Source organism: Eptesicus fuscus, chromosome 23, assembly GCF_027574615.1.
Source record: "Eptesicus fuscus isolate TK198812 chromosome 23, DD_ASM_mEF_20220401, whole genome shotgun sequence".
In the NCBI taxonomy this organism is placed as follows: domain Eukaryota; kingdom Metazoa; phylum Chordata; class Mammalia; order Chiroptera; family Vespertilionidae; genus Eptesicus; species Eptesicus fuscus.
The window spans coordinates 2,843,917-2,857,156 of NC_072495.1; the positions used below are offsets into that span (position 1 = coordinate 2,843,917).

General features: G+C 56.0%; 1 long non-coding RNA gene across 1 annotated transcript; it reads right to left on the reverse strand.

The window, feature by feature from the left end:
• Positions 1 to 491: 491 nt before the first annotated feature.
• Positions 492 to 2,052, reverse strand: LOC114228865 (uncharacterized). Its single transcript, XR_003614977.2, has 2 exons — positions 1,671 to 2,052; positions 492 to 1,368 (listed from the first exon to the last, which is right to left on the reverse strand). It is a non-coding gene; the product is annotated as an uncharacterized LOC114228865 (long non-coding RNA).
• Positions 2,053 to 13,240: the final 11,188 nt, after the last annotated feature.

Consider the following 13,240-nt stretch of genomic DNA (forward strand, 5'->3'; position numbering starts at 1 on the left):
GAATGCTTTTCCTCTGACCTCCAGCCCCAGCCCGTGGAGGGAGTTCAGTCCAGGTATCTGCCCTGGGCTCTGACCCCCGGAGGCCCTTGGGTGGACGTCAGGGGAGGGTCCGCGAGCTCTGATGTGCCTCTGCGTTTTTCCGGGCAGCGTGTCCTTGTGGGGCTCCCACGCGATCTCCGTGACGTGATCGGGACGCTCCCCTGAAGAAGCTGTTGGCGCCCTGGCCGGGTGGCTCGGTTGGTTGCGTGTCCCGGGCACCAAAACGTTGCCGGGCGTGCAAGAGGCAGCCTATCGATGCTCCAGTCTCACATCGATGTTTCTCTGTCTCTCTCCCTCTCCCTTCCTCTCTCTGCAAAAATAAAAAAAAAATTTTTTAAGGAAGAACCTGTTTGCGTTTTGCAGACCAGGTACAGAGAGAACCTGTGTGTGACGGCCGATGGGCTGGATCTCTGATAATGTGCAAAGGCAGTGGGACTGCTGAGTCAAAAGCCTTATGGCGACGCGTGGTAAGTCCCCTTGCGTGTGACCTGGACACCACTTTTTAATGTCGACATGCATGTCCACGCCCCGTACCGCAGCCTTCCCCTTTTATTCCTGAGGCGCCGTGCCCAGCGTTCCCCTTCACCCCATGAGCTGAGTCAGTTACCGGGGAGTGAAGCGCCGTTGGCTGGGGTGGCCTGGAGGAGGCACCGCCTTCGGAGGCTGTGCCAGCCCCTGGGCGGGGCTGTGGGCGAGGCTGTGCCCTGACCGGAGTCTGAGCGGTCACTGCATCTCTGGGCTCCGCTTCTTCCTGCGCGGCAGTTCCAGACCCGCCCGTCTGACTGCTGACAGGCCTGTGCCGGGCGCCCAGACGCCGGGCTGGTCCTGAGAGCTGCTGTTTCGGCCTTGGGAAAGGCTGGCAGCGTTCGTTTACCCGCTCCTGACCAGTACAGGGCGCAGAGAGGCCCCCGTGGATGGCTCACGGTCACTGGGCGGGCGCCGTGGGCCGGGGGCCGGTGAGGACACAAGCAGGGGTGTACTGGAAGCCCGGTCATCGGGGGCACAGCCGCTCGGACGGCGCCCGGACGGCTGCGGGCTTTCCACAGGAAGTGGGGTTCCCTAGGAGAACGAGCGTGGGTGGGCTTGTCGGGTGGACCGAGGGGAGCGGCGCTCCCGTCCTGATTTGGGGTCGGACACATCTGGGTTCCAATGGTGGCACTGCCGCTTCCGGGTGTTGTGAGCCTGCGTGAGTCCGCGCGGCCGCTCCTCGCCTCGGGGTCCTCGTCTGTGGGTGAGGGTGATGCTGTCACCCTGTAGGACTGCTGTGAGGACGAAACTTGCACCGCGCTGAGGCTGGGCAGAGGGATGCTCGCATGTCCGAAAAAGTGCCTGTCACAGAGGAAAAGCAGGGAGGTCCGGGGATACTGGTTGGCATGCTTTTGAAAAAGTACTCCCTGGCTGCAAAGTAGGCAAATAACTGGTAATTTTATCATCTTGTGCCATCTTGGACACTTCATTTTTTTACATGTCTTGTCTGTCTTTCCCCACTAGGCTATAAGCTTTGTAAGGACAGGGGTTGTGTGTTTTTGCTTTTTAAGCCACAAACCCCATAGCATCTAGCATATTAGTTGGTATGTAATAGATGCTCAGTTAATATTTGGTGAAGAAGCAAATAGGAGAGGTAACTATACCTGCCAGCCTAAAGATCGATAGCAGGAAACCACCTGGAGTTGTATTCAGGGAGCTGGAACTGACATGGCTTTCCGCCCAATCAAGTCGGAGGTGGAGGAGTGTAGGACGGGTTCCGGGTGTCTGACCGGGTGCCGTGGTCGCTGGTGGTGCTGTTTGGGAGGCGGGCGCCGGGGTCGGGGGCGGAGGAGACGTGCAGGGCAGCGGGGGTTCCGCGTTGTAGCTCGGAGGCCCCGAGGCTCCGGGGAAGGTGTCCGGGGACCGTGGGAGCCGGGGTCTGAGGTCGGGGGTCTCGGTAATGGTCATGTGTGTTTGGGAAGCACAGCGTATTGAAGGCGTCGTTCAAGCACTCGAGGCCAGGTTCCTCATCTTACAATTGCCCGTGGGGTGGGGTCAGCTGCTGTACTGTGGTGGCCATTTTCAGTACACAGTTGACCCTTAAACAGCGTGGGCTCAGCGAGGCCCTCACATCCCCGCTCCCCCCTCCCGCACAGCGGGCAATCTGCATATAACCCTTCACCCCCCGAAGCCGGACTTCTAACGGCCTAATGCTGACTGGAAGGAAGCCTTGCCGACAACATACACAGCCAGTTAACATGTACGTTGTATGTTACATGGGTTACATACTGTGTCATATACTGTAAGAGAAAAGAAATTGGTAGTAAGAAAATCATAAGGAAGAGAAAACACATTTACGGTAGTGTACATATTTATCTTTAAAAATTCACATATAAGTGGATTGTGCAGTTTAAACCCATATTGTCAAGGATCAACTGTGTGTGTGTGTGTGTGTGTGTGTGTGTGTGTGTGTATGTTCATACTGAATCACCATGCTGTGCACTTAAACTAACATAACGTGATGTATGTCATATATAACATTAACGTCACATTAAAAAAAGACTAGGTCGGACCCTGCGACGGAGGGACCACCTCATGAGCAGGCGCTGAGCTGCGGGAGCCCAGTTCCAAGGCAGGCTCGCCTCGCAGTGGAGTGGGAGGTCAGCGGCTGGGGGAGGTCACCGGCTGTGGGAGGTCACCGGCTGTGGGAGGTCACCGCTGGGGGAGGTCACTGGCTGTGGGAGGTCACCGCTGTGGGAGGTCACCGCTGTGGGAGGTCACCGGCTGGGGGAGGTCACCGGCTGGGGGAGGTCACCGCTGTGGGAGGTCACCGGCTGTGGGAGGTCAGCGGCTGTGGGAGGTCAGCGGCTGTGGGAGGTCACCGCTGTGGGAGGTCACTTGCTGGGGGAGGTCACCGGCTGGGGGAGGTCACCGCTGTGGGAGGTCACCGGCTGTGGGAGGTCACCGGCTGTGGGAGGTCAGCGGCTGTGGGAGGTCACCGCTGTGGGAGGTCACCGGCTGTGGGAGGTCAGTGGCTGTGGGAGGTCACCGGCTGTGGGAGGTCACCGCTGTGGGAGGTCACCGGCTGTGGGAGGTCACCGGCTGTGGGAGGTCAGTGGCTGTGGGAGGTCACCGCTGTGGGAGGTCAGCGGCTGGGGGAGGTCAGCGCTGTGGGAGGTCACCGCTGTGGGAGGTCACCGGCTGTGGGAGGTCACCGGCTGGGGGAGGTCAGCGGCTGTGGGAGGTCAGTGGCTGGGGGAGGTCAGTGGCTGGGGGAGGTCACCGGCTGGGGGAGGTCAGCGGCTGGGGGAGGTCACCGGCTCAGAGGCCTGCCTCATAGCGGAGTCTGCACGTGTGTGGATTTTGTAGAGAAATTGGAAAAAGTTGGTGGACTGAAGCAGAATTGCCAGATATTTATTTTACCTATAAAAGATAGCAAAACTAAAATATAAAATTATCACCACCGTTATTCATATTTAAATAATATTTAAACCCGGGTTTGATTCCAGTCAAGGGCACATGCCCAGGTTGCGGGCTTGATCCCCAGTTGGAGGCGTGCGGAGGCACCTCATCATTGAGGCTTCTATCTCTCTCCCTCTCTTCCTCTCTGAAGTCAATAAAAACCTATATATTTTTACAATTCAGTATATTTAGATGTTGACACGTATCAGGGTGCCGTGTTGTTCTGAGCTGTTTGCAGATGCAGAGGCTTCATCTCGGCACGCAGCACTTGGCCCCGAATCAGCACAGGAGGCTGGGGACCTGGTCCGAGGCGCACCTGCCGAGTACCTGCAGCCTAAGGTGCCCAGACGTCCCGCTTTTTAACAATCTGTCCCGCGTCCCGCGGCGTTTTAAAAAAGTCCCGATTTTTGGAAAGAATGCACGACAAGCTAGGGAACGGCGGCAGAACGGGAAGGGAATATACGGTTTTCGGCGGCCATGTGGCTATTTAGCCAGGATATGAGTTTTATATTATTTTTGTTAATTTTATAATGTTAAACTTCAATAATAACAAATAATTGTTGAGAACTGATTATCGAGAACTGCTTATCAAAGTTCGCATTGTTGATCAGTTGTTAGAATTCGACCACCATTGTTTGGACTTAATGAACAATGGCATTTTTTGGGCTTGGCAACAACGAAAACATTTTGTAACTGTCTCTCAGACGATACACATCGTACTGCGTGCTAGTAAGCTAGTTAAACAAGTGATGTCATTACAAATCAGCTATTCAGATAATTTAGGTAAGTAATTTATTTATTTACTAGAGGCCCAGTGCATGATTAATCATGCACGTGTAGGGGCCCCTAGGCCTAACCTGCCATCCAGGCCATATCCACTGTCCCGCAAAGCTGGAGCGGACAGACAGCCAGCTCCCCCACTTTGGCTCCCCGCTTTTGATGGTCCGCAGCAGGACATGGGCTCGCTGCCCCAGAGGCCCCTTCTGTGCCGCAGCACAGCCATGGCGCCGGCCCAATCGGCCATCCCGGCCACCCCAAGTCCCGCCCCCTGTGCCTCCCGCTGGCCCAATCGTGGGCGTAGCAGAGTGATGGTAATTTACATATTACCATTTTATTAGGTAGGATTTCATAAATACATAAATTTTCTTGAATTTAGCAGACAGTACTCGTATTATTTATATTTTATAGTGGTGGCAAAAAGTCTAGTGCCGGCCTTGAAAGTGACACTTACGACTTACGTTATGGCAAATTCATGACCTTTTAAACAACGACAGCAATCTACTAAAAAAAATTCACTCAAATGAGAAATATGCCAAAGAATAAAATAATACTATACATAATTTTTATTTATTATATTTGTAAATTGTACTTATGTTGAAAATTTTAAAAATATATTACAATACTATTTTTGCGTTCTATGAAAATTTTTGTTGCTCCATGTAGACCAAATTTTTAATCAAGAACCGCCCCCCCCCCCCCCCCCCCCCCCCCCCCCCCCCCCGGTCAATGGTGTCCCGCTTCACCAATGTTAAAATCTGGTCACCTTACTCTAGCCGCAGACACCGTGTCTGAGCTAGGCGCTCAGGCCCAGCCGGGCTGTGCTGTCGCCGTGATGTTGAGAGAGTACAGTAGGTAGAAGTAGGTAGAAGGGCCGGAATACTGTTGAGCCTTTTTTCAGCCTTAAGGCGCTGACGAGAAGAGGCCCTGAGGGTGGGCCGTGAAACGTCAGACTCGGCCCGACGGAGGCAGCCTGCTCCCTCCACGCTCCGTACTATCGGCAGCGGCGGAAACAGCTGCTGCTGACACCTGTCTTGCAAATAGGACGTTCTTGCCTCCGTAAAGGATGGTAAGTAAATACTGGATCCTTTTTCTGGCTAACTCTTGTGTGAAGACCAGAGTAATCAAACATAATTATCGCAGGCAGACTTACTGTAGGTTAGCTGAGAATATTCACCATTCCTCGTTAGTTGATTGAAAAATCGGGGCAATGGTCAGGGACCGATGCTCATTTGGAGAGCAGAGCACTCAGACGGCCCGCCTCTCTCGCAGAACGCCCTGCCTGCACGCTGCGCGTGTTCACTCCGCCGCCTGCGTCCTCCTGTCCTTACCCGGCGGCCAGCTTCCGGAGGCCGGGCGGACTTCGCCTTTATTGTTAGATGTCGTGATTTGCTTGGCATGAACATATCGGGCACTCAGTAAGGATAGGTGGTTGGACAAATAAATAGCTGATTGCTCTAACAGAAATACTACCAAGCAGAATTACAGAAGCATCCCCAGCAAAAAAGGAACCTTGGGAATGTTATTCCGGTGGAGGAGGAGGAGGAGGCAGGGCGCCTGGGGCGGCGGCTGCGTGCTGGCAGCCGAGCGAGGGGTGGACACGGCGGGGATGATCACCAGGCCGGTTCATTGCGCTGGGAAGACTCGCCGCGGCGTCGCCGTGTTGTGCCGTTAACCCCTGAACACGCCCAGGGCTGCGTCCTCGTCACGTTCCCCAGATGGAGGAGGCTTAGGGGAGGGAGGGACGTGCTCAGGGGCACACAGCTGTTCCGTGGGTCTGAACTCCAGTCTGACCTCAGCGTCCCCGGCGGAGCCGCAGCACAGGCCCGGGACCGTGTCCGGCCTCGTCAGCGAGGAGCCCAGCATTTCCGCCCGTCGTGTCCGCAGGCGGTTTCTCTGCCACACGGATGCCTGCGTGTCCTTGGCCAGGAGACGCGCACTGCTAAGCGCGGCCCCGCTCCTTCACCGCGTGTTCTGTGTGGCTGAGCTGAGAGACACGGCGCCTTGTGGAGGGCAATGAGGCGCAGCAGCTGGCTGTGCGGTGCTCCCCCTGAGAGAGCTGGGTCCCCAGCACCTCCCGCCCCCCGATTTCCTCCTGGGATGAGCAGGGGGAGCAGGAGCGGGGGGCAGTGGAAGCCCACCCTCTTCTGTCTGCATGTCGTTAGCATCGGGGCCTCGCGTGTCCACGCTCCTCTGGCGGGTTCCCTGAGGGGCTGTCCCGTTCCTGGCCTCCGAGGACCACCCTCTGTGACGGGTGCACTGTGACCCCGACAGCTGATGGAGGAGACGGGAACAGCCCGGAGCAGGCTGCGCTGCGCAAGGGGCAGCAGTGATTTGGGGGTGAAGGGAAGGGAGGGTGGAGGCAGGGTGTCTCTCTGAGGTGCCCATTGCAAACAGCAGGGCCCGGGAAACCAGTTCTTTTTCATGCCAAGAAGTCTCCATGGAGAAGGGGAGCAGAGAGAGAGCTCAATGGGCTGGCAGGAGGCGAGGTGAGCGGGGGAGGCAGTGCCTCGGGCCTGGCTGACAGGAGGGGCGGAGCGAGGAGCGAGGGGGCTTCGTGGCACCAGGCGAGGGCTAGGCCTTCAGCGGGGCCTCCCCCAGCTTCCACTTCATCTCCGCGGGGCGGTTCCCGGCAGGGGGGCCGGCTTCTTCCTGTTACACGTGGGTTCGTGCTGCCTGGCTGGTGCCGTGAGAAGCACGTGGCACAGTGCGGAGACCGCTCTGTAGTCGGGGTGCACAGCCAGCGTCTGTGGGAGCCCGGCCGCCTCCGTGCCGTGTGGGTAAAGTCCCGGGGGTGGGATGAAGCCTCCTGGAGCTTGGCTTTGACCTTCCTATGCTGTTGTTGCTGGAGAACATTCCGGATTAGCAGATTGTGAAGGAGGGGCAGAGAAGGACGGGGGCGGTCTGTCCTTGTCTCTAACTCCAGCACCCTAAGTAAGTCCCGGCTCAGGCGGAGGAAGCGTTCTGGACATGAACAGACCCCACCTGCTTCCCACAGTCTGTCAGCCTCTGCTGCCCTCCCCGCCCTCCCCGCCCTCCCCCGCTCCGCCCTCCCCCCCCCCCCCACCCCGTAGCAGACCTTGGGGCTGGAGGACAGGGGTGTGCAGGGGACCCTAAGGTCGAAGGGGGTTGCGGGGCTAGGAGGGCTCCCAGCTGGGAGCTGACACAGACCAGAAGGCAAGGCCAGTGCCTGCAGCTCACATGATCAGCCCAGAGCCAGTGACTAACAGTGGCAGAGGGTGGAGAGATGCCGCGGGGGAGGGGGCAGGGAGGCGGAGGGAGCCCCTGACCAGGAGCGCTGGCCGGCTGTGGCCGTGGCCGTGGCCATCTGCCGCCCTCGCGGGCTCTCCTGACTGCGCCGGGGAGTTTGGAAGAGGGTTCTGGCTGGAGGACAAAGAGGAGGCTCTCCCTCCCCCACGGCTCCTCTCGCTTCCTGACCTCCAAAATGCTCCTTAAATATAACACTCCGCGCCTGCCGCTCTGCGGAGCCTGGGCTTGGGCTCCCAGCGTGACTGCGGCGGCTCTGGCCCAGTTTGCAGCTCGGCCGGCCCTGCCTCTCGGCCAGGAGCCCGGGCGCAGGGGAGCAGCCCCGGCCCAGGACCTGGAGACAGAAGCCGGCCTCCGGGATCGGCCTGATTTCTGTTTCTGCTCCACGTGTGTTCCCTGTGACGCCCCAAGGTCACGTGGAGGCGTGGCTTCTGGAGGTGGGAGGAGCACGGTGGGCGGGTGGGAGTGTGCGGGCCGCTCTCCCCCGTGCACCGCGCTCAGGCTCCCCTCCGCGGGCCTGGGTGTCCGCCCAGCACCCAGCGGCTGCCCTCTGGCCCTCTAGTCCCTGCCTCCGGGTGAGGCGAAGGCGTGTTTTGTTGGATTAGGGAAGGAATCGCCCCGGTGGGCGACAGGAGACCAGGAGAAGGTCCAAGCAGCTGAAATTGAAAAGGAACTTTTTCTGACTTTTCACTCAAACCCAGTGAAGTTTGGGGGAAACCATTGTCACCAGAAGCTTGGAACCCCGCAGACCAAACTGGTGTTAGTCAGACACGTAAACACAACAAACGTTGGCGTTTCCACGAGCCTGGGGAGGCCGGTTTTGGGAGCTCAGATTTCTGGAAGTGCAGATAATTTAAAACTTGGTCACAGTCGGTCTTTCCACACCACCACCCGCCTCCATGGGGCTGCTCTCCACACCCACGGGAGGGTGAAGCCAGGGTGTCCCAGTTCCTGCGCTTATTTTAAAATGGTTTCTGCTACGTGCAGCATCGATGCGTGATCATTTACAAAACACTAAACATGCGTAAAGCGTGCTGACGGGAGAAACAGCATGGTGGCCATCCTACCCGGCCCCCACCCTCCAGAGGTGACCACCTTTCTGCATGTTGAGTTTGTCGCCCCTTGATTTTGCATTTTATGGGTCCAGGAGGCACCCCAGGGATGCCCCAAGCCATGATCAGTGCTGAACTCTATATATACCATGTTTTTCCTTTGAATGCATATTTCCATTTTACAGCTTCTCTCTGGTACATCCGGGTGACAGCATCGTTCCTCTGGCGTTTGGGGCCGTTATTAAGTCAAATCAGGGTGACCTGAACACAGACTGGGCAGCTGTGGCGGGCATGTGACACCAGGTGGCCCGTGGGTGGGTGGCCCCGCCGTGTGGACCTGCCGGACGAAGCGTGAGTCGTGTCCCGGGAGGATGAGAGCGGGCTGTGACGAGATCTCATCCCTCAGCATGGCGTGTGTTTAAACGTATGAATTGTTTAGTTCCAGAATTTTCCACTTAATATTCTTTGACCCCAGTTGACCCAGGGTAACTGAAACCACAGGAAGTGAAACTGTGGGTAAGAGGCTGCTGTGCTGATGTGGACATAACCGGTCTGTCTGATCCACCACTTCAGGTGTGCCTTCTGCACGCGGGTCACGTCGCCTGCATTCGTCACTGGTTTGCCGTCGGTGGGGGAACCCGGCGGGTGTTGGGGGATGCGGTTTCCAGACATTCCTGCATGACACAGTAGGAGTTCTCCTGGGTGGTGGACCCAGTAAACTCTTCCTCTGGCTCCTTCCCAACCTTGGTTTTGTAAGACTGATTTCCACCGGTAGCCGGGCGTGCGATGGCTTCTCACCGGAATTCACATGTGCAGTTGCCCGAGTGCGAGTGAGGCCAGGCACCTTTTTATATCCTATTGATCATCTTCTCCCCTGAAAGTGCTTACTAATCATGTGTCTATTTTTCTAATTTTTTTCTAGATTTTCAGAATTTTAAAATACATTTTGTGACCAGTTCCTCTTTCAGTTACAGTGTGTCCTCCAAAAGGTATACACACTTTAACAGCTGATAGCTCAGTTTTGAAAATGAAATGTATCTTCACAAATGCTGCCTTTCTAATTAGTCAGTGTGTGTACACATTGTGGGGACACCTTATATGTCACAGGTATTTTCCCCCAGAAAAGCCTTATCTTCTCTCTCTCTTCACGATCAATTACGATGGTCAGACGGCCTTCCTGTATCAGGCCTCTCCTTCCGCCATTGCTTTTTGTGAATTGTTGGGTAAACAATCAGGCAGGGAGATCTGGGTGAGGATCACTTTGTGATTACAGCCTGTTGGGGGAGGTAGTCTTTCCTCGGTGGTTCGTCATCCGCTGCCAAGGCCAAGACAAGCCGATTCCTCCGAGGTCCTCGGCGCGCTGTGAGTTTCTTCGTGTTTATTCTGGGGGTGGTTGGCCAGCATGGGCCTGCTGTGGAGAGCTCCTCTCACACCGTCATCCCTCAACCGGGGCTCTCGGCGCCGTCCCACTATTGTCCGTGAGAAGCAAAGCCAGGGTCCCGACTTCGGCGAACGCCTCTGGGAAGCCCACCCACACGGCTTTTCCGCGACTTCCTGGGTTTCCGTCCTCACTAAATCTGTGGCCTCCAACTATTCTTAGTGAGGTAATATTTTGATATCTCATCAAGCATTTTAAAAGATTATTTTTCTTTCTAAATGGCTCATCTGATCCAGCATTTCTAGTTGTTTTTAGCAGGAAGGTCCATCAGGATGTCTAACCTGCCATATTGCCAGAAATGGAAGACTTCAGAATTTAACTTATTTCTAAAACGTCTCGCTCTTCCTAACATATGAATATCCAGGAGCAGCCGGCTTGCAGAGCCCGGCAGAAGCAGGGCTGACGCCCCTGCCTGACCATTCACCCGCACCCGCCCTGGGCAGCCTGGACTTAGTCAGGACCCAGGCGTACCTGCCGCGGACCCTGTAAACCACACAGGCCTCCATGGGAAAATGCAGGAGGGAAGATTTCCTTGGCCTCTCTCCTATCACCCAGGGAAGGACAGTGTCCTATGCTCCTTAACGCCACGTTGGGGCTGTATTGAGTTTTTCTTTCTTTAAAAAAAATTTTTTTTATTGATTTCAGAGAAGAAGGGAGGAGAGAAAGATAGAAACATCAGTGATGAGAGGGAATCATTGACCAGCTGCCTCCTGCACGCCCCCTACTGGGGATCGAGCCCACAACCCGGGCATGTGCCCTTGACCGGAATCGAACCCGGGACCCTTCAGTCCCTAGACCAATGCTCTATCCACTGAGCCACACCAGCTAGGGCTGTACTGAGTTTTTCTTTACGGACCACAGAGACGGAGCCAGGTTCTAGGGTTCCATGGAAGCCCTGGATTCGGAATCAAGAGCAAGTGGGATGCCAGGCAGATGAGTGTCTCCCCACCAGCTCGGCTCTTCCTTTTCTTTCCCTTTCGTGTTTCTCACATCACACCTCACACACACACCAGCGCCCTCGTCAGGAGTGGAGGAGGCAGCTGGCTTGCCAGTCTCTGTCCTACCTGTTGCCCGGGTTCTTTTGTCCGGGAGCCTGAGCCCTCACACTCAGCTCGTCCGGTAGGGAAGCGTCTTTGTCGGCACACATGTGATGAAGCGCTCCAGTGCCGAGCTTGCAGCCTGCTGGCGTTTGGCGTTGGGCAAATCACGACACCACGCCCTTGCCCTGGCTGGCGTGGCTCCATTGGTTGAGCGTCATCCCTTGCACCGAAGACTAGATTAGATTAGGTTAGCTTCCGGGTCAGGGCACATGCGCAGGTTGTGGGTTCCACACATTGATGTTTGTTTCTCTCGCTCTCAAAAGAGAAAAAAAAAAAAAATCAATGAAAAATATATTTTTTAAAAAGACCCCACACTCGTTAGTTTTCAGCTGCATTGCCTGGTGAGTGAGGATGGTCACCACTTCATAACTTGGAGGTGAGGCTTGAATGAGATGATGCACGTAAAATACTGAGCTCGATACCTGACATGATACGCTCCCAACAAATTCCTACTAAGTAGTTGCAAAGGAGGCTTTCCTTTTACTGGAGCAGGTGGGGTAAAAGCTAAGCGTTGAACATCTGCAGGCGTGTGTTTCTAATGTGACGCGCCGGGAGCACTGGTCCAGGGTCTGGGCATTGCCTGTGCCCAGAGCAGTTGGGGGGCAGGATGGGAATGTCCTCACCCACTCGGCGTACCCCACGTGACATTCCTCTGGGGCAGGGGTGGGGGCCTTTTTTCTGCCCAGGACTGTGTGGATATTTATAACATCATTTGTGGGCCATACAAAACTATCAACTTAAAAATTAGCCTGCTGCCCGGGCAGGTGTGGCTCAGTGGTTGAGCATCGGCCTATGAACCAGGAGGTCCCTGTTCGAGTCCTGGTTCAGGCACATGCCTGGGTTGTGGGCTCGGTCCCCAGTGTGGGGAGGGCAGGAGGCGGCCAATCGACGATTCTCGCCATCATTGATGTTTCTATCTCTCTAGCCCTTCCCCTTCCTCTCTGAAATCAATACAGGTATGTTTTTTAAAAATTTAGCCTGTTATATTTGGTCAAACATTTAACTCACCCTAATGCCTTGGCAGGGGCAGACCAAATGATTTCATGGCCTTATATGGCCCCCATAGGTCGACAAGCCCCATCCCTGCTCTAGGGGTTGGGTCACATGACCTGGGCAGCCAGGTGAGTGGCTTATCCTATGTAATAAAAGAGTAATATGCAAATTGACCATCACTCCAACACACAAGATGGCTGCCCCCATGTGGTCAAAGATGGCTGTCCCCATGTGGACACAAGATGGCCAGCAGAGGAGGGCAGTTGGGAGGGACCAGGCCTGCAAGGGAGGGCAGTTATAGGCGATCAGGCCAGCAGGGGAGGGCAGTTGGGGGGGACCAGGCCTGCAAGGGAGGGCAGTTGGGGGCAATCAAGCCTGCAGGGGAGGGCAGTTAGGGGGGACCCAGGCCTCCAGGGGACAGAAGTTGGGGGGGGGACCAGACCTGCAGGGGAGGGCAGTTGGGGGGGACCAGACCTGCAGGGGAGGGCAGTTAGGGGTGACCAGGCTGACAGGGGAGGGCAGTTAGGGGCAATCAGGCTGGGAGGGGAGCAGTTAGATATCATTCAGGCTGGCAGGAGATCCTATTGATTGGGCCTAAATGGGCAGTCGGACATCCCTCTCACAATATAGGACTGCTGGCTCCCAACTGCTCGCCTGCCTGCCTTCCTGATTGCCCCTAACAGCTTCTGCCTGCCAGCCTGATCACCCCCTAACCACTCCCCTGCCAGCCTGAATGATGCCTAACTGCTCCCCTCCCATTGGGATCAGGCCTAAATGGGCAGTCAGACATCCCTGGAGGGGTCCCAGATTGGAGAGGGTGCAGGCTGGGCTGAGGGACACCCCCCCCATGCACGAATTTCATGCACCGGGCCTCTAGTCTAGGTCATAAAGGAGAACTCCATGCACTTCTGGTATCTGTTGCATCTTTACTATACCTGGGCTGAAAGTAGGGCCTGGATACAGGCGCAGAGTGTCAAACACATAACCGCAGATGTACGAGAAGTCTTCAAAGTATTTCACTGTGTTCTGACACGGGGGCTCTGGATGGAGGGAAACACCACCGCCCAGGGCTGCTTTGGGCTGCACCTCTGAAAGCTCAGGGTACCTTAAAGAGCATTTCTGCTGGACCATCTGAACACTGGGGA